Raw genomic sequence first — 22,665 nt, 5'->3', positions numbered from 1 at the left:
GAAAAGTATGGAGGGTTCCTCAAGAAACTAAAAATAGAACTACCTACCATCCAGCAATTGCATTATTAGGTATTTACCCAAAGGATACAAAAATACAGATCTGAAGGGGTATATGCAACTCAAAGTTTATAGCAGTATTATCAATAATAACAAAACTATAGAGGGAGATTGAATGTCCACCGACTGATGAATAGATAAAGAAGTTGTGGTACACACACACACACATACACACACACACACTGGAATATTACTCAGCCATCAAGAAGACTGGAATCTTGCCATTTGCAATGACATGCACAGAGGTAGAATGTATTATATTAAGCAGAATTAATCAACCAGAGAAAGACAAATTCCACATGATTTCAATTATATGTGGAATTTCACTCAGATGAACAAATGAAAAAGCGGGGAGGGGGAGAAGAAAGGGAAACAAACCACAAGAGACTCTCAATGGTAGAGAACAAACTGAGGGTTGATGGAGGGAGGTGGGTGGGAGGTGTCCTAGATGGGTGATGAGTACTAAGGAGGGCACTCGTGATGAGCACTGGGTGTTGTATGTAAGTGATGAATCGTTGAATTCTGCTCCTGAAACCAATATTGCACTATGTTAACCAACTAAAATTTAAAAAATTTTAAATGCTTTTATTTATTTCTTGAGAGAGAGACTGAGAGAGAGTGCAAGCTGGGGAAGGGCAGAGAGAGAGAGGGAGACACAGAATCTGAAGCAGGCTCCAGACTCTGAGCTGTCAGCACAGAACCTGATGTGGGGCTCAAACTCATGAACTGTAAAATTATGAGCTGAGCCACTTAACTAACCCAGGTGTCCCCAACTAAAATTTAAATTTAAAAAAATAGGAAAAAAGAAAACCATCACCCCAAATTGTCTTTCATGTTGCTCCTTTATAGCCGTGCACCTGCCTACTGCCACTCTAGCATTACCCTGGCAGTTCTGAATCTGTTCTCTCTCTATCTAACTTTATGATTTCAAGAATATTACAGAAACAGAATCCCACAGTATGTGACCCTTTCAGATGGGCTTTCCCCCCACACTCAGCATAATGTCCCTGGCTGAGATCCCTTTAAGTTGTGTGTATCATTAGTTTTTCCTTTTTATTGTTGACTAATATTTCAACTAACTATTGTAAACAAAAGTTGTGATCTAGTGCCTGGCCAGCCAGGACCAGAGTCTGGTAGTAACTATAATAATGATAAATAGCTAAGAATTATTATTTGCCAGACATATTGGAGAAAGGGTTATGGTATCCAAAATCTATAAAGAACTTACCAAACTCAACACCCAAAAAACAAATAACCTAGTTAAGAAATGGGCAGAAGACATGAATAGACACTTTTCCAAAGAAGACATCCAGATGGCCAACAGACACATGAAAAGATGCTCAACATCACTCATTATCAGGGAAGTTCAAATCAAAACCACACTGAGATACTACCTCATACCTGTCAGAGGCTAAAGTTAAGAACTCAGGAAACAACAGATGCTGGCGAGGATGTGGAGAAGTGGGATCCCTTTTGCACGGTTGCTGGGAATGCAAACTGGTGCCACCAGTCTGGAAAACAGAATGGAAGTTTTTCAAAACACTAAAAATAGAACTACCTTATGACCCAACAATAGGACTACTAGGAATTTATCTAAAGGATAAGGAGTGCTGATTCATAGGGGCACATGTACCCCACTGTTTACAGCAGCGCTTTCAACAATAGTCAAATTATGTAAAGAGTCCATCAAAGGATGAATGGATACAGAAGATGTGGTCTATATATACAATGGAGTACTACTTGGCAATGAGGAAGAATGAAATCCTGCTATTTGCAACAACATGGATGGAACTGGAGGGTATTATGCTAAGTAAAGTAAGTCAATCAGAGAAAGACAGATATCATGTTTTTATTCATATGTGGAACTTGAGAAATTTAACAGAAGTCCATGGGGGAAGGGAAGGGGAAAAATAGTTCCAAACAGAGAGGGAGGCAAGCCATTAGCGACTCTTAAATACAGGGAACAAACTGAGGGTGGATGGAGGGATGGGGGAGAGGGGAAAATGGGTGACAGGCATTGAGGAGGGCACTTGTTGGGATGAGCACTGGGTGTTGTATGGAAGTGATGAATCACAGGAATCTATTCCCAAAACCAAGAGCACACTGTATACACTGTTAGCTAACTTGACAATAAATTATATCAAAAAAATTGTCTGTCAGACACTATGCTCAGTGCTTCCCCTGCATTAGCTCATGTAGTCCGTCATGACAACACCACTTTGATTCTCTCATTTTACAGATAAGGAAACAGAGGCTCAGAGAAGTTAAGTAGCTTTCTCAGGCTAAGCAGCTAATAACTTTAGTCTTTGGACCCCAAGTGCAAGCTCTTGACACAAGGAAATGGTATTTTATTCCTATGCCTCGGAAGGAGACTGGCCATGGCTGTGGCCCTCGCGAATGCGATCACCGGCCAGGCCCCAGCAGCTGGCCCAGCTGTGTCCTGAATAGGGACTGGAGAGAACACACACTTTCTAAAAAACCCAGAAATTCAACTTCTGGGTTAAGTCCCTAAAATTCGATTTGCCTTTATACCAGAAGTAGATTGACTTACAAAGGGCTTCTTAGTTTTATAACTTCAACCAAAGACTCCAGGATCCTCCACTAAGTGGAGACCATTAAGGGGATGTAAGTGGCAGTATAAAGATTTAATATGCACAGAAATACAGAAATCAAACCCAGAGCCAGTTTTGAGATGAATGCCCTTAGGTCCTAAATGTGCCTGAGTGGTTTTTACAAAGCCTATAAAATTCTTCTTGTTAGAAATGAGCAACCAACTGTTCTGACAATAGGGCTAAATTAATTCACTGACTTGCCAAAGCGAGAAAGGAAGAGTAAGTATGTTCCTAATAGGAGTTTCTGAGGAAGGGGCATCTAAGCCTGGAGATCTTGCTGAAAGGGGACCATTTAATCCTTTCTGCCTTCTAGAGCTTTTCCCTGGGAGAGGCGGGGCTGCCCAGGACCGAGGATGACCCCATGCTTGCCTTGCTCTGATTCTGCCCCAGATTCTAGGGGTCTCCAGCCAGCCCTGTCTGCAGACCAGGTCGCTGGGGACTGTCGTAAGCCTCAGGAAGATGTGCTAGGCAGAGGGATGTCCGTCTGTCTTGTGAATAGCTAACTCTATTAGTGGCTGCAATAAGCCTATGGCAATGGCCTGGGATAAAAAGGCAAACCTTGTGCTGTGGTCTCTGAGTGCTGGTTAGGAAACCTGCATCCTGACAGTGACAATAAGGACAGCAGGTCACAGCCACGAAATGCTTGCAAGTCAGGAACTTTATGTGTATTATTCCTTTCACCTTTACAACAATTAATTCCCTGGTTGGTCAAGATGATCATTCTCATTCTGTGAGTAGGAAAACCATTTCTGAGAGATGATATGGCCCACGGTCACTCAGCTAGGTGCCATGGTGCTGGATGAACCAGATGGGCTGAATTTCAGAGTCACCTCATAGCTGATGCAGGAAGTTGCCGATATGGAGTGTTTCAGCTAGTGAGGGAAGGAAGGATGAGAGAGAAATTGTACCACCACTGTGCAGCTCCTTACTGAATTGCTGGCACCAACATTAGGCAATGAAGATCAGTGGTTTCTGACATCATAAAAAGACTCAGGGATACCTGGGTGGCTCAGGTGGTTAAGCATCTGACTCTTGATTTTGGCTCAGGTCATGATCTCATGGTTTGTGGGTTTGAGCCCCACAGTGGGCTCTGCACTGACCGTGTGGAGACTGCTTGGGATGCTCACTCTCTCCCTCTCTTTGCCTCTCCCCTGCTTATCCATGTGCACACTTGTTCTCTCTCTCAAAATAAATAAATTTTAAAGAAAAAAAGACCTCTGTCATACACTATGTACTTCCAATACCACCTATGAAATGTTGGAATGTTACCAGAATGTAGAGCTTGAATCTGATTAAACCTCTAACTCTAATTGCCAATTTATAGAAAATACAAGGAACGGCAATATGTTGAAGAATCTATGGGATGTAATCAGCCAAATCCAGATTGTGGGGAATTCTATTGGATAAACTAGCTTCTTTTTACAGAACATTAAGAAAAGAAGGAAAAGAATTGTAGGGAGACTATAAATTAAAAGACACTTAAAACACAACACTAGCAATACTTGAACCTCATCTGGATGTCTGTTCAAACAAATAAACAGTAGGGGGGAAATATGACTCATGGACAATTGAGGAAATGCGAACACTGAGTACGTATTTGATGCTATTGAAGAGTGATTATTGATTTTGGGAGACTATAACTGATAGCACTGAGGTTATGATTTTCTTTTTTTTTCTTTTATAGTTTATTATCAAGTTGGTTTCCATATAACACCCAGTTCTTATCCCCACAAGTGGCCTCCTTCATGCCCATCACCCTCCTTCCCCTCTCTCCCACCCCCATCAGCCCTCAGTTTGTCCTCAATGTTCAAGAGTCTCTCATGGTTTGCCTCCATCCCTCTCCCCAACTGTTTCTCCCCTTCCCCTCCCCCATGGTCCTCTGTTAAGTTTCTCGTGTTCCACAAAAACTTGGAATGCTTCACGGATATGCGTGTCATCCTCACTCAGGGGCCATGTAATCTTCTCTGTATCATTCCAATTCTAGTACATGTGCTGCCGAAGTGAGTATGGGTTATGATTTTCAAAAGATGTGCACAGAAACACTTGATGTGGTGACTTGGATTTACTTCAAAATAATCTGCAGAACAGGAAAGTGGGTGGGGTCTTGGAAAAATGGGATAGATCCCAAGCCGATCATTGTTGAAACATGATCATGAACCGGTGGGACATCATTGCACTATTTTCTCTACTTTTATACATGTTTAAAGTTTTCTATAATAAAAGTAAAAAAAAAAGTAGGTAAAGGGAATGAAGAGGTATAAACTTCTAGTTAACAAATTAAGAAGCGGGGCACCTGGGTGGCTCAGCCAGTTGAGCGTTGGACTTCGGCTCAGGTCATGATTTCCTGGTTCACTAGTTTGAGCCCCGTGTCAGGCTCTGTGCTAACAGCTCAGAGCCTGGAGACTGCTCCTGTGTGTATCTCCCTCTTTCAAAAATAAATAAAACATTAAAAAAAAAAAGTTATGGAGATGAATAGTACAGCAGAGGGAATATAGTCAATAGTATTGTAATAACATTGTACGGTGACAGATGGTGACTGTCATTAGGAGTACTGGGAAAGATACAGAAAATCACTATGTTGGGCACCTGAAACTAACATAACATTGTATACTAATAAATTCAATAAAATAAATGTTTATTATAACAACCATAGTCAATCACAGTATAAATAATCAATAATATTAATAAAATAATAAAAGAATACATTTTTTCAATTTAAAAAGTTGCCCCAAAAGGGTAGCCACGAATGAAAGAAGATGAGAAAGCATGGGGGAAGTGTAGCGTCCCAGGATTCAAGGAAAGATTTGCTCAGGAAGTGGTCAGGAAGAGGGAGTGGTCACGGGGGCCAGAGGCCACTGCTGGTCAGGCAGCTTGGCCCTGAGGATGAAGCCAGGTGTCTCCGGGGAAGGAGTCCACATGCTGCCCTCATTTGGGGGTGAGTTCCTTACCACCCAGGACGGAGTCCCAGGGCAGGGGTTGCCCTGGCCCCCTCATTTCCTGGCCTCGTCCTTGTTTACCCCAGAATACTTAGCGCTGTTCGGGCCAAATGGGATTCTTAGAGTTTCTAAAGTATGTAGGTTACATAGCCCCTCTCTCCAATTGATGCCCTGCTAGGGTTCAAATTTAAAAGATCTATGACACAAGGTTCAAGGGGAAATTGGTGAAGGCACCACGAACAATGTGAATTTAGTTTCCAGAATCTAGACCAAAGATGGACTTGTTCATTATGAGCTTGTGAAACTGTCTTATATGTTTCAGGAGGACTACTTCAATCATTTCTTAGGTTTTGGTCATGATTTTGTTTTGTTATCTGAAGGAAGGACATTTTCTGGAGAAAATGTTAACGGCTTGGGCTGCATTTTGCCAACTCGAGTTGTATTTTTCTTTTTTTCTTCTTTCTTTCTTTCTTTCTTTCTTTCTTTCTTTCTTTCTTACTTTCTTTCTTTTCTTTCACTTTTGAGAGACAGAGCATGAGCAGGGGAGGGACAGAGAGACAGGGAGACACAGAGTCAGAAGACAGGCTTCAGGCTCTGAGCTAGCTGTCAGCACAGAGCTCGATGCAGGGCTCGAACCCACAAACCACGAGATCATGACCTGAGCTGAAGTCACACGCTTAACCATCTGAGCCACCCAGGTGCCCCTTGAGTTGTATTTTCTTATATGCTCTCCCACCATGCCCATTCTCTGACCCCCAACTCTGCACCCCCTTCTATTTCTCCTTCTTTTTCTTTAGTTTCTTTATCCCTCTTCCTTAAGTTTCTACTGTAGGCAGAGAATATGGTATCTGGAAGTTTTTGGTTTTCAGATACAGACTTGAGTGACCGGGCCCCGGATACCCAGCGCTTTGGTGTGTTGTTCTCACCTTTGTTAGCTGTCCATCTAGCTGCCTGTTTTTGCTTATCATCTTCTCCAGCCCTTCTGATTTGATCTGTTCTTTTGCATTCCCAGTGACAATCCTGGCTTCCTGGCCTCTGCCTCTCTGCGCCAACAAGACATCCTTGAACCACTGGCTATCATGTGGGTGGACAACAGCCCCACCTGCTTCTCCCTGGTCTGGTGCATGAAGCCAGGACAACTGTGGAGAAATCCCTGGAGGTCAGTGGTCTTCAGTGATGTGTGATGTACAGGGAAGATGCGTGTCCACTGTTTTCTGACCTTAGGTCAACTGCCTTATGGTGTAAGAACAGAGTTCAGAGACCTCCAGTGGGCCTCACTAACCTCTGTGGAGGTAACAAGGCATCAGTTGATCCACGTGCTCCTGAGTCACTAAGAAAGGATGAGAGCATGAGCGGGGAGCCTCTGGTTGGGCTATTTCTGTAACTGCCTCTAGGCTGCTTCACTTCCCCACGGGGCTCTCCTGGGGGCACCATCTGGCCGTGCCTCCTCACGCGGGCTGTTGTAGCACCTCATGGGGGTGCTCACCTCCCTCCCCAGCCCCTGTACGGCATCCCCCTTACACACGCGTGCGTACTCACATGCCACACACATGTAACGGGGGTTGTATGCGGGTTGTAATCACTTAATTAAAAAAGAACCATAGCAGGATTCAAGGGCCTTGTGCTTGTTCTATGTTACATCTTTGCTTCTGTGTTGATGGGTTGACTATTCAGGCTACGAGAAGGTGCTGGTCTCATATGTTAGCATAATTATTTGCTTTCTTAGCCATTATCTTTCTCTTCATACCTATTTGTCTTTGTGTTAATTCTGACCTTAAGTGTTTCCATTTCAAATTCTGTTATTTTTCCTCTACAGTTATGTTGTTGGTGTTTTTCTGCTAGCACAGGGTCCAGAAAATATGGTAAGGTACACTAACAGCTCAGCTCTCAGAAATGGATTTTTTAATGTTTATTTATTTAATTTTGAGAGAGAGAGAATCCCAAGCAGGCTCCTTGCTGTCAGCAGAGAGCTGGACGTGGGGCTTAAACTCACAAACCGTGAGATCATGACCTGAGCCAAAATCAGGAGTTGGAACACTTGACCAATGGAGCCACCCAGGTGCCTCAGAAAGTGATTTTTAAATTTTTTAAAAATGTTTATTTGATAGAGAGAGAGAGAGAGAGAGAGAGAGAGAGAGAAGAGAGAACAAGTGGGGGAGGGGCAGAGAGAGAGAGGGAGACACAGAATCTGAAGCAGGCTCCAGGCTCCACGTTGTCAGCACAGAGCCCAATGCAGGGCTCGAACCCACGAACTGTAAGATCATGACCTGAGGCAAAGTCAGATGCTGAACCAACTGAGCCACCCAGATGCCCCAGAAAGTGATTTTTAGCCTCTTCTGGGTGGGAGACACAGAAACTCACTCAAGTTGCCTCAAGAATACTTGTGTTTGGAGCAAAGATACACAAGGAGCAAATCTCACCATTCTCTCTCTCTCTCTCTCTCTCTCTCTCTCTCTCTGCCTGCAGTATACCTCTGTCTCTCCCCTTCCATTTGCTTCCTTCTCTTTCTCCTAACCGTTTTTCGGCAAACTCTGCATGTCATCACTTCAGATGGCTCATGATACTCTGTGGCCTCAGGGGCCATAACTCTACTTCCTGAACTTTCTGGTTCAAGTACCGCCCCTAACCAGTTTGCCTTCATGTGGTCCCCAGTTCAAAAGCCCCACAGGTGGAATGGGCTAAGCGCAGCTTATCTTTTTCTCTGGCCATTGGCCAGTGTGTGGGCTGGTTGCCCTTGGGGCAGGCACTCCACTGACCCAGTTCGCACAGTGTGTGTAATGGGGGTGGGGAGGTCATGATCACAAAGGGCAAAGTTTGGTCACCTAAGAAGCCGGGACTCTGGAAAACAGACAGATCCCCTTACAGGGGGGCTGTGGACAGGCAGGTACCAGTGGGTATTTCGAGTATATTGGCTAACTGACAATCTCATCAATTATTGACCCAGAGACCCGGAAAATTCCCATTCCCTACTGAATAGAAATCCCCTCAGCCATTTGATAAGTATTTAGTTTTTTTAAAGACAAAATATGCCCAAATATCTTAGTTTCATATCCACCAGAGATTGGAAGTAGCAAATCTAAGAGGGCAAAGAAGGACTAATACAGGCAGATCCTAATAGCAGCGAGAGTCAATTCCCATGAGGCTGACAGCATGACAGAAAATCTATGAAAAGCAGACACAAGAACTCACGGAGCACAGTAGTCTGGGACCACTTAAAATGTAGGTTAAAAACAGCCCTATGTACTTCAACGGTCCCAAGGGCCTTGCTGTCTTAGAGCCTCGTTAACTGTGGCTAATGTTCACATTGCTGAACCGTGAGTGTATAAGGAAAGGCTAAGGGCTAAATTATGTTTAGAATATCCAGCTTAAGAAGGCAAGAAATTACATAATATACTTAAGAAAGATTTCCATGCACATTTAAAAATTGGTGTTTAAATTAGTAAGCTCTTGGCTATCCAAAGCATGTCATTTGCTTAGCGTTTCGGCATCTAGCCATACACGTGTGCTGGTTTTAAGGTTGGCAGTAAGGAACCAGGATGGTAAAATGCCCTTGCTCGTTCAAGCTGCCTGGAAAAGATTATCCTACTAAATCTCTCAAAGCCAAGATATATAGCAGGAGGCGGTGAGGCATGGTCGTTAAGAGCCTGTGCTTCACACTTTGGTCAACCTGGGTTTGAATCCCGGGACCTTGAACAATCTCTTGATATGCCTAAGTCTCCATTTCCAAATCAGAAAAATGGACACAATAGTATCTGTCTCAAAGAAATGTGAATGTCTAGTGTCCATGGACATTTTTACTTTGCTTAGAATTTTAACTTTAAAAGATATATACATGTATATATATTTAATGTTTATTTTTATTTTTGAGAGAGAAGGAGAGAGACTGTGAGTGGGGGAGGGACAGAGAGAGGGAGGCACAGAATCTGAAGCGGGCTCCAGGCTGTGAGCAGTCAGCACAGAGCCTGACTTGGGGCTCATACTCACAAACTGCAAGATCATGACCCAAGCCGAAGTCAGATGCTCAACCGACTGAGCCACCCAGGTGCCCCTAGAATTTTAACTTTTTATGTAGTCTTCTAAATAAACAAAACAATGAAATTCATTTTAAAATTTAGATGGTTCTCTATATTTTTCCTATAGGGCAGTGACTCTTAATAGAGAAAAGCCTATGGTAACACCTCAGCTTAAATCAGTCCATCAGAATAGCCAAGGGGTCATACTGTTTTTTCTAGAAGAGCAGGACAGAACTCAGAAGCCCTCAAGGGGATGGGGAAGGACAGGAGGAACTCCGTTTCCAAGTGGAAACCTGAAGACACAGGGCTTGTTGGTGGTTTTGAAAAAGGGTCAAGGGAGAGTGGGTGTGTTTGAAAGTGAGAAAAGGACCCAGGAGAGATGACAGAAAGGCCCAGAAGGCAAGGATTAAATATTCCTAGGTTCTTGACTTGGTTAAGTTATGATTTTTGAAACATACTCCAGGGGTGCCTAGGTGGCTTAGTTGGTTAAGTGTCTAATTTTGGCTCAGGCCATGATCCCATGGTTTGTGGCTTCAAACCCCATGTCGGAGCCTGGAGCCTGCTTCAGATTCTGTGTCTCCCTCTCTCTCTGCCTGGCCCCCAGTGGTGCTCTGTCTCTTTCCTTCTCTCAAAAATAAACAAACATTAAGAAAAGAAATTTAAGATTAAAACATACTCCAAGGGACAATTAGAGAATTTCAGTCAGTATGACTTTTCCTTCTTGCCCTGACGCCTACCCCCTTTTACAAGTGACTTTATTTAAAGTCCAAAGGCCACCATGCGAGAAGAATAGGACTGATGTCTACAGAATCCTTGAAATCTTGGATTAAAATGTCCTTCCGACATGTGGTTTGCCTGCCTGCTCAGGAATTCAATCACCTGAGTCATTTTCTTCAAATAACCATTATTACATTCTTTTAAAAAATAAACAACTTTGGCTTCCCAGAATCCCTGATAGACGAGAGAGAGAAATTTCGTTGTCAGTCATAAGGTGAAGACATCAAATTCACAAATAGAAAATTGAAGAAGAGAAGGCATAGTCACTTCATGCTCTCCCCTGGACCTAGTACTATAATGTGCTTGAACAAAGCTCAAAATAATACAGGTACCAATGACACCCTTTCGCCGTGTGCTTGGCTCTTCAAACTGAAATTAAAGGTTCCACTTCTGAACTATTGCATAAAGTTGACAACCTTCATTCACAGGCTAGAAATATGGGTCATCTTGTTATGTTAGGCTTTTTTTTTTCTTTTGTTAGGGGATTGTGCCACTTTTAAAAAAGCAGTTTAAACATTTTTCTGGTGTACTAGGGATTTGAGTTTGTTTGCTTTTAATAAAAGCAGCTGTTGGCATCAATAGGCTGCTATTGTTGTTTGATAGTCAAATTCTCAGAAATTATGATAAAAAGACTCCCCTCATATTCATCTACCAAGCTAATATAACAGCATTTTTGCAAACAGGTGCTGCAAAGCCACACATCCTTTTCTGTGCACCTGATTAAACAGCAGATAAATCCTTCTGTCTGGGAGTAAGCCAGTGGAAACCAGCCTCAACTCTGATAAAAAACATCGGGGAGAGCAAAGAGACTTCAAATTGTACGTCAGTGCCAATAACCTGGTTGCCGATGTATTTTATTGAGAGGGTTTTAAGACTGGATCCCTGCTCATCAAGAAAGAGTTCTGCGATTAATTAGTGATGTCTGCTTTAGGTGCAAGATAGGGCAGCCATAGTATGGTTGCCACTCATTTACCATTTTGGCTGAAGATCAATGTATCTTAGCAGTTTCATTGCAGGAAATATTTTATGTATATTTGGGGGAGAATTACTGTTCTATTTACATCTTAACTACGTAACAAGGACTCCAAAACTCTGTGGTTTCCATCAATGCTTTTATACTTATGGATTCTGTGGGTCAGAAACTTGGAAAGGACTCAATGGGGACAGCTTGTCTCTGTTCCACAAAGTCTGAGACCTTACTAGGGAACACTCAAAGACTGAGCATGGCTCAATGGCCAAGGGCAGAAACCATCTGAGGCTTGCTCACTTTGCTCACTCTCACGTTGGTGATTAATGCTGGCCATCAGCTGGGACCCCCATTCCTCGCCAGGGGCTGTTGGCCAGAACTTACCTATGTGGCCGCTTGGGTTGCCTCATCGCGTGGTGGCTGGGTTCCAAGAGCATTAAGAGGAAGCTGTGTTCCTTTTATGACCTGGCCTCAGAAGTCACGTCTTGTAACTCATACCTTCATCATAAACTCTCCCCGATTCAGCTGGAGGGAACAGAGGCCCTACTGCACCATGGGATGAATGCCAAATCACCTACGAAGAAGAGCATGTAGGATGCGAGGTACTGATGCAGCCATTTTCAGACGATGCAATCTGCCACAACCACTCAGTTAGTGGATGTGCTAGCTACGGAGTCTCGATACATTTTGTAGTTTTTCTTCTGTTCTCCCGATAATTACTTGCTTTGAGTAATAACAACTTGATCGATTTGCGAAAAATGGTTAATGGGGACAGATGAAACTTGAGGGAAACTTAAAAATTCTCAAATCATGGTTTAAAACCTGCCTGGGGGGCGCCTGGGTGGCTCAGTCGGTTAAGCCTCCGACTTCGGCTCAGGTCAGATCTCACATTTGTGGGTTCGAGTCCCGCGTCGGGCTCTGTGCTGACAGCTAGCTCAGAGCCTGGAGCCTGCTTCCGGTTCTGTGTCTCCTTCTCTCTCTACCCCTCCCCTCTCATGCTCTGTCTCTCTCTGTATCAAAAATTAAAAAAAAAAACATTTAAAACCTGCCTGGCAAATGAATGATAAGGAAATAGAATTCAGAAGAATGTAATTTGCCTTTATATACAGTTTAGTCTTAGCAAAGATGGAGTTTGCTAATGGTCTCTGGATGTTTCCCTAGGTAATATCATAATATTGACAGACCACCTATATCTGTCTGACTTAGGGTTTCTTAATCCTGACACCATTGACGTTTTTGACCAGGTAATTCTTTGTTGGTGGGGCAGAGACTGATTTAGCAGCATCTCTGGCCTTAACCTCTCCCACCAATCATGTCTCAAACATTGCTACAGGTCCCCCAGGGAGCAAAATTGTCCCCAGCAGAGATCCGCTGATCTAACTCAGATACATGGTGCTACAAAAATATTCTCAAGAACCCATTTCCCAGGCTACTCTAAAAAGTGCGCATAGGTTTATGGTGGAGGAACTGTTACAGTTCACATTCATTCTGTATGTTCCATTCATTCAAGACATTAAGTCTCTAGTAAACTGGGTCTTTTCTCTACAAAGAACATCCATCCTGAAGAGCAGAAACCCCTCCTCTACTGCCAACACTGGAGGATTAAGTCAGGCAGAATAATTTCAGTGAAAGGAAGCAGGAAGGTATTAATGTACTTGCTCTACTTGGAATGAGTGGGTGTGCAAGGGGGGTGCTGTGAGTGCCGCTGTGCAAACTCTTCCCCATCATTCACCCTTCACAACCTACCCCTCCTGCTTTCCAGGGAGAAGGTGTGAATGGAAAATGAGTCTCTCCTAAGAAGCGGTATGGTGATTTCTCTATTTCTCGCATTCACAATTTGCTGGGTGGCGGCCGAGAGTGTGTGGTGAGAAGGAGCGAAAGCAAGGAGCAGTTTCTGCCCTGGGTGTAACGGTGTCGAAGCCACAAGGCGCAGGATGGAATGTAGAAACACTCTGTACACCCCGAGTGGAGGGAGCCAATGGAATAGGTGAAGCTGAAAGCTTTCCCAGGTACTCACCAGTATATAGACATGTTTGAAGTTAGGGATTGGCTGGCATCAGGGCAGAGGTGGGCTGGGGATGTGGATGGGCAGCTCTCAGCTTATAAGTAAGTGGATTCTGAAAGCAAATTTGTTTGAATTTATAACTCATATCCCATAGAACATAGTTACGTCCCCAGATCGGTTACTAAATGCTTACAGTGTTGTGCCACGGCACTAATGCATGTCATCACCGCTTCCCAGGAAAGCTGCATTCAGGAACCCAACATAGGAGGTCACCAACAAATCTCTGGGTGCAGTGGTCCACAGCCCTGCCCTCCAGCTCTGCCTCTGTTCAGCAAACTTACCCTGAACATCTATAATGAGCCAGGCAGGATGTAGGTGCTGGGGGTTCAAAGGAAAATGAGTCTCTGCTTATAAGGTGCTTAACTGCCAAGCTGGGCCACTCCCGGCTCCTGCACACATCGTACACATCAGGAGAGCAGAGTCTCCCTTTCCCAGCCACAGGTGGTGACCTCTATTATGGCAGAGACTGGGGCTCCTGGAGGAGGAGGAAGGGAGGGCGTGGAGCTGGGGACTTCTGCTTGTGTTTTTCATTTTTCATCAGAGCCTCTGACTCATGTTCCCGTCCTTCCTAATAACCAGCAACTGCAGACAGAAGGCAATTTTAGTTTCTCCCCAGCCCTACAGTCCCAGAAAAACACAGTCAAATAGTTATGGAAGGTTTGTAAGTAGAAGAATGGAACCCATTAGGGGTACCTGGGTGGCTCAGTCAGTTAAGCATCCACCTGCAGACAGATACCATATGTTTGCACTCACAGGTCTAACAGGAGAACAGGAGAAACCTAATGGAGGACCAGGGAGAGGGGAAGAGGGAAAGAGAGTTGGGGAGAGAGAGGGACACAAAACTTGAGAGACTATTGAATACTGAAAATGAACTGAGGGTTCAAGGGGGGGGAAAGAGGTGGTGGTGATGGAGGAGGGCACTTGTGGGGAAGAGCACTGGGTGTTGTATGGAAACTAATTTGACAATAAACTACTTAAAAAAAAAGCAACCACCTTCAGCTCAGGTCATGATCTTGTGGTTTGTGAGTCTGAGCCCCACATTGGGCTCTGTGCCAACAGCTCAGAGCCTGGAGCCTGCTTCGGATTCTTTGTCTCCTCTCTCTCTCTGTGCCTCTCCCCTGCTTATGCGCGTGCGCTCTCTCTCTTTCTCTCAAAAATAAACAAACACTTAAAACAATTTAAGAATGGAACCCGTTAAGCCAGTGATGGGGTGGAGAGTTCTGATTCCTATCACCCCCACTCCCATCCCCCACCGCCCACAGAAAATGAGAACAGAGGTAGCCTAAGGTGCAGAGAAGTGTCATTGCAAATCTGATGCCAGGTCTTTGGGCATTGTAGTGAAAGAAATTATGGTATGCAATAGTACCCTCCAAGTCTACTACCAGTAAGCTATTCCAGAGGTCACACAACAGAAAAGCTCACAGATCAAATTAAGATGCCCCAACACCATGGTTTATTAAATCCATTTAAAGCATAAAACAAGAAGCAAAGGGAAAGAAACAAGGCAGGGTCACACCTGAGGGGAGCGTATAAATTGAGTGGAAGGCCTCACTATCTGATTTGAGGGTTGTGCAAGCTCATACTTCTTTCTCGTTCTCAGTGACCTCAGCTCTGCTCAATGATAGGGAAGTTATGATAACCAGAGCTGAAATTTGTGATACTTAGTTGTATATGTCAACTTGGCAAAGCTATGGTACCCAATAATTTGGCCAAACACTATTGTAGATATTTCTGTGAGGGTATATTTTGGATGGGGTTAACATCGAAGTCAGTAGAGTAAATAAAGCAGATTGAACTCCATATTGTGGGTGGGCCTCATCCAGTCAGTTGAAGGGCTTAAGAAAAAGGCTGACTTCCCCAGAGACAAGAGAGGGAATTCTGGCTTTGGGCTCAAACTGCAACTCTTTTCCCAGATCTCCAGCCTGCTGGTCTACTCTACAGATATTGGACTTGGCAGCCACCATAATCATATGCATCAATTCTCTATTCTACATACACACACACGTTATTGATTTTGTTTCTCTGGAGAAGACTGCCTGGTACAGGCTGAACATGGGACCTCAGCCCAAAGCCAACACACACATGCCCCATCAGACATAGTAGCAAGGACATTAGATGTAGCTTGCTGATCAGTGAGCTCCACGGCCATGGGCTTGATCTTTATTGCGAGGGTAGAACACATGAGGTTGAAGGGGCACCAATATGCATATGGGGGGCTTCAAATTGGCTGACTTAGCAATCAGCCTACATGCTTTGTACCTATGACTTGGTCTCCCTATTCCTTTTTATCTACAAGGAACACTCTTCTTCATTCCATATTTATAGCTTACTTACTGTCTACTTTAATACAAGTTTTGTTCATAGTTATAAGCTATTTGCTTTCTATCTCTACTTAAGACTTATTTTTTTTAAGATTTTATTTTTTTAAAGTAATCCCTACACCCAACTTGAACTTACAACCCCAGGACCAAGAGTTGCACAGTCTATCGAATGAGCCAGCCAGATGTCCCTCTACGTAAGGCTTCTTATGAGTGGCATCCATCCCATTTGTTTTCCTTATCTTCTATATAATAGAATGGAACATTACTGCATAATATGGCAAAATGTGTTTTGATTTCTGGAGGCCCAGAGGCCCTGCCTGGAAGCCAGGTTGTGGGCAGGGGGTGGCACAAGGGACAAACGCTGCTGTGCACAATCATTGCTGGACCCGTTGTGAGCAGGGGCCTGTGCAGGTGACGATGTACTGGGAGCAATGGCTGCCTCCCTTCATGTGATCTAGACTCTACCATTTCTGAGCATTAAAGTTTGTCTTCAGGAGATATATTTGTATGTGAATGATGGCTACCCAACAGGTGAACAGCAAGAATCCTTTCTATACTGGCCATTGGACAGGAGTTCTCAGACCCAGCAGATGGCTGAGACCCACCCCCTGTCCCTCAGAGCCCCGCCTCCCCGCCTTGTTCTGGTACTAGTAGTGGAGGGACTAATACATCAGACCTGGGGAAAGTGTCACCAGGAATTACTATGTCCATCTAGGGAGAAGAGGATGGTGTGTTCTGGGGTGAGGCCAGCCCTGTGGATAGGGAAGGGGACTCCCTAAAGGGGACGGTGGATATTCGCACTGTAGGCCTAGAAGGGGGAAGAACAGAGGGTAAGAGGACAAGATGAGATTCAAGAGGGGCTTCCTTACGTAGGCTCGGACATCCCTGATGCCTAACTCCGGCGTCAAGAGGAGAATCATACGAAATAGACAGTTATCATTTTTTTCCCCTCCAATGTGATAATCCCCAACTGTTCAGAGAAGTCTGACACACGGAGTATCATTGGTGCAGTCATGGTGGGGCCGGACAGAAAAGGCAAGGGCAGCCTGTGTCACCATCACCTCCTGGGACTGCCCCTGGGGAGGGAGGGGCGTCCTGTCCGGGGGCCTCTGAGTCAAAGGGAGTCAGAGGCAGCTGCGGGGTAGGGGACCGAGGGGAGAACATCCCTGCTGGAGAAGCTGAGAGCACACAGCTGCGCGGCGAGGCCCCTGTGAACTAGCAGGCCTGGGTGTTATGTCGGAGGCCAGCTCTATTAGAAAATAAAAATTCTAACTCTTCTGCGGAGAGGCAGGCAGTCTTATTAAACAACCAAATGTCAGATCTCAAATATTTACACAGTATCTTGCCACGGCACATGTTCTCTCACCAGGGAAACTAGTGAAACTCCTCTCTGCCACGTACATCGTTGCCAGAGCGAGATTCCCGAAACCTGCTCCAAAGCCTCGAACAAGGTGTTTGTTTATTATTTGTGGTCACAATATTTTTGTGAATCTGATGAAAGCTGCGGTCTTCTTCCTAGAGAAATATACCCACATTTGCCTGTAACCACAGGGGGTGGGGCTGTAGTGCCCCTCCATCTGCCCCCCAGCGTGGTGGTCTCCCCAGGACCTTGGATAAAATCCATCCCCCAAGCTGGCCTTCGAGGCCCTCCCCGCCCCCCGCCCGCCCCCCAGCACACAACACCTGCCCCAGCGCTCTGCTCTCTTTCCCACGCCGTTGCAAACATACCCCGTACTTTCCCACCTTTGAACCTGGAGTCAGAGGTCCTGAAGTTCTTTCAAGGTGCCCCAGGGGCCGGAGCTGGACTCCCACGGCCCACGCAAAGCCAGAGCAATAAAAGGCAAAGGGGCGGCCCCAGCCTGTTCTAGAGCCCCGGCCCGGCCCCACTCACCTGTCTGCACAGCACCAGCTTCTGACTTGGTGTTGCTTCGTGGCTTCTCTGACTCACATTTGTCTTTGGGCTTGCATTTCCTGCTGCTCCCAGACCTCCTCATGGCTCAGATTCCTGGAAAATCAGGGACACAGAGCTGATAAAGCAAACAGGATTTGACCTTGGGAGAGTGCTCACCTTTTTCTTCTCAACCTACTCATTTAATAAAAAATGAGCCAGGTGTCACTTAGTAGGTGCTCAGGTAGGGAGTGGACAGACAGGGAACTAGACCCAGGTCCCGTTCGGGGAGTTCAGTCTCAGAGGGGTGGCAAGCAGCCACACAGAAAGGCACACCTTGGGAGCCATGGCACAGAGAGACAACGGGGCCTGGTATCTGCAGGTAGGAGGTGCCTTCTAAGGTGAGCCCCGCAGGTGTTCCAAGGCGAACGTCTGCGTAAAACAGCTGAGGGGCACCTGGGTGGCTCAGTCAGTTGGGGGTCCAACTTGGTCTCAAGTCATGATCTGACAGCTCATAGTTCTGTGCCAACAGCTCAGAGCCAGAAGCCCTGCTTTGAATTCTGTGTCTCCCTCTCTCTCTCTGCCCCTCCCCCACTCATTCATTTTCTCTCTCTCTCTTTCTCTCTCTCTCACTCTCAAAAAAAAAATTTTTTTTAATTTAAACATTTGAGACCAGAAGAGAGAGAAAGAGCAGCATGATGGTCTGGGAATATGTGGACTCCAAGTGCCTAGAGGGAGTGCCGGAACAGGAGGGAGACTGAGGGAGAGATACGGAAGGTACTGGAGTTCTCGCTCTACCCTGAAGGCGGGAGAAGCGGTGGAGGTTAGGAGCAGGCCAGACCACACGTGTGTTCCGCTGTAGTTGTCTGCTCCCGTTAATGCTGCCACCTCCCACTCCGTCTCCTGGGGCTTTGGCCCCACAGCACGGGCTAGAGGACGCAGTCCATCCAGCCCCTCGCGACTCCTGCAGACAAACACACAAGTCCTGGTGGTTTACAGGGTTGGTGCTTAGGGGTTTTTGTAGCTGCTCATCCCTAAGAGGAGCCAGGAAAAGATAATACAGTATCCTGAGGTGCGGGTAGGGCCTGTGGTAGAGCGGGAAGGTTCCCGAATATTCCCCTCTAGTCCCTACCCTACAACTGACTCTTGGTCCTAAAAGCTCTCCCTTCTCTTTCGTTCCTCATGGGGGGCTTCATAAACACCCCTCAGACCTCACTCTTGCACATACTTTAGAGTAGTGGCTTGACAAGTTTTTGCCTACTGACCAGAGAGAGACGTTTCACAGCATGACCCAATAGACACACACAGGCTCACATGTACACACTCAAACAAAATCAATTTCCTGAGAAAAAATTATACTTTCTACAAATGATACCCTCTGATATTTTCTGTTGTAGTCTATTCCTGTTAGTTTGTTCTTTCTTTCCTCCTTCCTTCCTTTCTCTCTCTCTCTCTCTCTCTCTCTCTTTCTTTCTTTCTGGTTGGGGGGACATGCTGAAACCCCTCCCATCCCCGAGAGAACCTCTCCCAGCTGCACATTCCAGATGGAGCCCAAAGTCCCCTTTGGCTGAAAGGGTTATTTTGAGTTTTGAGCTGCTTCCTGGGCCTCCCTCGGCCAGCTTAGAGATGTTCTTCTTTGGTCATTGCCACGAATAGCACAGGTCATAGAGGAACGTTAGATCCGGGTATAGTTGGTGAGCAAATGGCACAGGAAATGGGGCACGTGGTGGTGTTGGTACGTGACAACAACAGCAACAGCAGCATCAACAACAATGAAGATAATGACCCTGTGCTGGGCTTTGTGTCACTCAGTCCTCACCACAACCTCTGAGTTGGCTGTATCTCAGTTTACAGAGTGTGAAAGGCAGCACAGAGGAGCCACCAAGGGGATGGCATTACAAAGGGGCCAAGCCAGGATTAGCCTAGGTCTGCTGGACACCAGAGCCTGGGACTTGATAAACCGGAGTCTTTGGGGGTACGACCACTCATCTAAAGGCACTTGGGAGACCCATCACCAGTACCGGAGGCTGGGTGGCTTATAAGCAGGAGGCATTTATGTCTACAGTTCTGGAAGCTAGGAGTCCGAGATGAGGGTGCCAGCATGGTTGGGTTCTGGTGAGGTCCGTGGGCTGTCTTCCAGGTTGTATCCTCACATGGCAGAAAGAGGGCTATGGAGCTCTGGGGTCTCTGGTAGTAGGGCACGAATCCCATTCCCGAGAGCTTCACCCTCATGACCTAATCACCTCCCAAGGCCCACTTCATAAAACCATCATTGCAGGGTTAGTATTTCTAATGTGAATTCAGGGAGGACACAGCATTCAGTTCCTAGTATGTGTGTGTATTTCACAAGCCGCCCTGCTTCAGGGATACCTCACTAAGGTCCATGTTTCATGCACAGAGGGTTCATGGGCCCTTGAAATAAGTGATGGAATCAAACTTTAAACATATGTTTTTCTGGCTAACTTTTCAAAGCAGTCCTTGACCCACTGACCCATCTGGCTGAGCTGAAGGATTTAAAGGATCATTTGCTCGGCAATGATAAATTCAAGTGTGTGCGTGTTGGGGGGCCGTTCTGAACAATCAGGGAGACTGTAGGTCCCCATGGGACAGGAAGTGCCCATGGGAAGGAGATGCTCGCATCTGAAGTGAGCCGGTGATGGAGGCAGACCCTGTCCACAAAAGGAAGCGGAGGCTGGGAGAGCTGCTTCCCGGTCCACAAACGAGGGATTGTTCTAACTGGGTTTCTCAGAGCCCTACCGAGTTTCACAGAGATGCCCTGAGGCTCTCCTTCTACCACCTAGGGCTTTAAGCCAGCAGCTGCTCCCTGCTTTTGTTTGGGGGAAAGGAAATGGTCTCAGCTACTTAGAATAAGTAGGGGGGTTGGGGAAAACATTAGGCTAATCCCAAATGAGGTGCATTCTACAAAACACCTGACCAGCACTCCTTAAACTCTTTAAGGTCATCTAAAACAAGGAAAGTCTGGGGGTGCCAGGGTGGCTCAGTCAGCTAAGTGTCCAACTTTGGCTCAGGTCATGAGCTCAGAGTCCATGAGTTCGAGCCCCTCATTGGGCTCTGTGCTGATAGCTTGGAGCCGGAGTCTGCTTCAGATTCTGTGTCTCCCTCTCTCTCTCCCTCTCCCCTGCTAACACACTGTCTCTCTCTCAAAAATGAATAAACATTAAAAAAACGTAAAACAAGGAAAGTCTGAGAAACTATCACAGTCAGGAGAACACTAAGGAGACGGGATGACTAGATGTAACCGGATATCCTTCCTAAGATCCTGGAACAGAAAAGGACAATAGGTAAATACTAAGGAATAAATTGTGGACATCAGTTAATAATCATATACCAATATTGGTTTGTTATGCCCAGATTTCAATATCGTCCCCAAAAACCAGAGACCGCCAGGGAGACCGAGTCATGAATGCAAAAGCAAAGGGCTTTATTATGGACTTAGGCTCACCGGGTCTAAGCTCGGGCTCACAGACCTCACCAGCGCAGTGGATCCATGCTGAGAGCCCCCGAACAAGGGCTGAGCAGGGTTTTTATGGGTTTTGGGAAGGGGGAGTTACAGGAAATTGTGACACAGGTACAGTGACCCAATCATTAGCGCATAACATCATCGGCAGTAACTTTAACCATACACATTGTCCAGAGTGTTCGTTACTTTTGGCGGGGCCCAATCACAACATTTAGAGTGTTAACCAATTACAGAGTGGGCCCAGGACCCTCACGTAGGGTGTAACTAGCCTTAAGCAATAAGTGATTGTCTATAGCTTCTATCTCTAGGCCTGCCCTTAGGAGTATTAAGCATTTTAGCTGGCTGCTTCTGATTGGGTGTTACTAGGGTGGTCCCTGGCTGAGCAATCTGTGCCCTTTTATTGTCTAATGATTCTGAGAAACCGACCATTAGGCCTCCAAGGTCAGAGGGGAAACTTGAAGCCTGTCGTGGAGTCATTTGGTTCAGACCTGTGTCCTTTCAGTTCAGGTTCATCAATTGTGACTGGTATACTAATGTAAGATATGAATAATGGAAGAAGCTGGGTGCGGGGAAAATGGGAATTTTGTACTATCTCTGCAACTTTTCTGTAACCTAAATCTATTCTTAAATGTAAACCTTTATTCAAAAGAAGGAGGGTGCTGCTGCTGACCTATTTCTAAGCCCCTTCCCAACAAACCCTAGCATTCCCTGAGCAGTATGTAACATTGGCCGGGTGAGGCGGTGGGGGCTGCGTGAGAAAGCAGCTTCCAGAGTTTCTGAACACGGAATCCACGGGTGTGAGCAGTGCCTGAGTGCCAAGGAACTGCAGTGGAATATGATTTCAACTTGATCTTGAGTTCCTGCCCTTGGTGTCCAAGCAGGAAAGAGGCTACCCTCAAGAATCAAGTCTGAGCGTTCTAGAATCAGAGATGCGACACACCATTTCATCTCTTTCCTCTTTTCCTGCCATTGAACACCAACCAGCCCCTCAAAAACAACTTGTCAACCCTGCACTCAGGGCCCCACCCCAGCCCCCATACCCACTACTCATCCTGTGTCCTGGCAATGGCACTCTTTTCTCCACTGCCCGGTGCAGTGGCCCCATGTCATCTGAGACACCTCTCCCTTCTCACCTCCCATACTCGGTCATCATATTCTGAGCCAGCCCTGCGTGCCTGGTGTGACTGGGACCCTCACACCCTCTTCATCCTTACTCTGCTGCCGCAGCTCAGCCTTGCCCTGGCCCTTCTGTCACAACCACCAGCCAGTATCCAGGTGCTAACCTTTCCGAAAAATGACAATGAAATCTTACAGGCAGACCAAAAGGTGTAGATAATAATGTAATGATCCCACCACCAAGCACGAGAAACAAAACCTTGCTGACAAGGCGAAAGCTCTCTATGCACCATGTCTGACTCGTTCCTCACCCTCCAACCTCTTCCTTTCCTGTTCTTATACATCTTATCTTTTCCCTTCTCTGTGTGGCCTTCTCTGACCACCCAATTTAACACTCCAGTCCACACCTCGCCTCCCCACTGCCCTTGATCG

General features: G+C 45.8%; 1 non-coding gene across 1 annotated transcript; it reads right to left on the bottom strand.

The window, feature by feature from the left end:
• Positions 1–4,571: 4,571 nt before the first annotated feature.
• Positions 4,572–4,677, bottom strand: LOC115300511. Its single transcript, XR_003912683.1, has one exon. It is a non-coding gene; the product is annotated as a U6 spliceosomal RNA (small nuclear RNA).
• Between the last annotated feature and the right edge of the window lie 17,988 nt (positions 4,678–22,665).

This window comes from Suricata suricatta, chromosome 8 (assembly GCF_006229205.1).
Source record: "Suricata suricatta isolate VVHF042 chromosome 8, meerkat_22Aug2017_6uvM2_HiC, whole genome shotgun sequence".
NCBI classification, from domain to species: domain Eukaryota; kingdom Metazoa; phylum Chordata; class Mammalia; order Carnivora; family Herpestidae; genus Suricata; species Suricata suricatta.
Note: the sequence above shows the minus strand (reverse complement) of the source record. Positions and strands in the feature narration are given on the sequence as shown.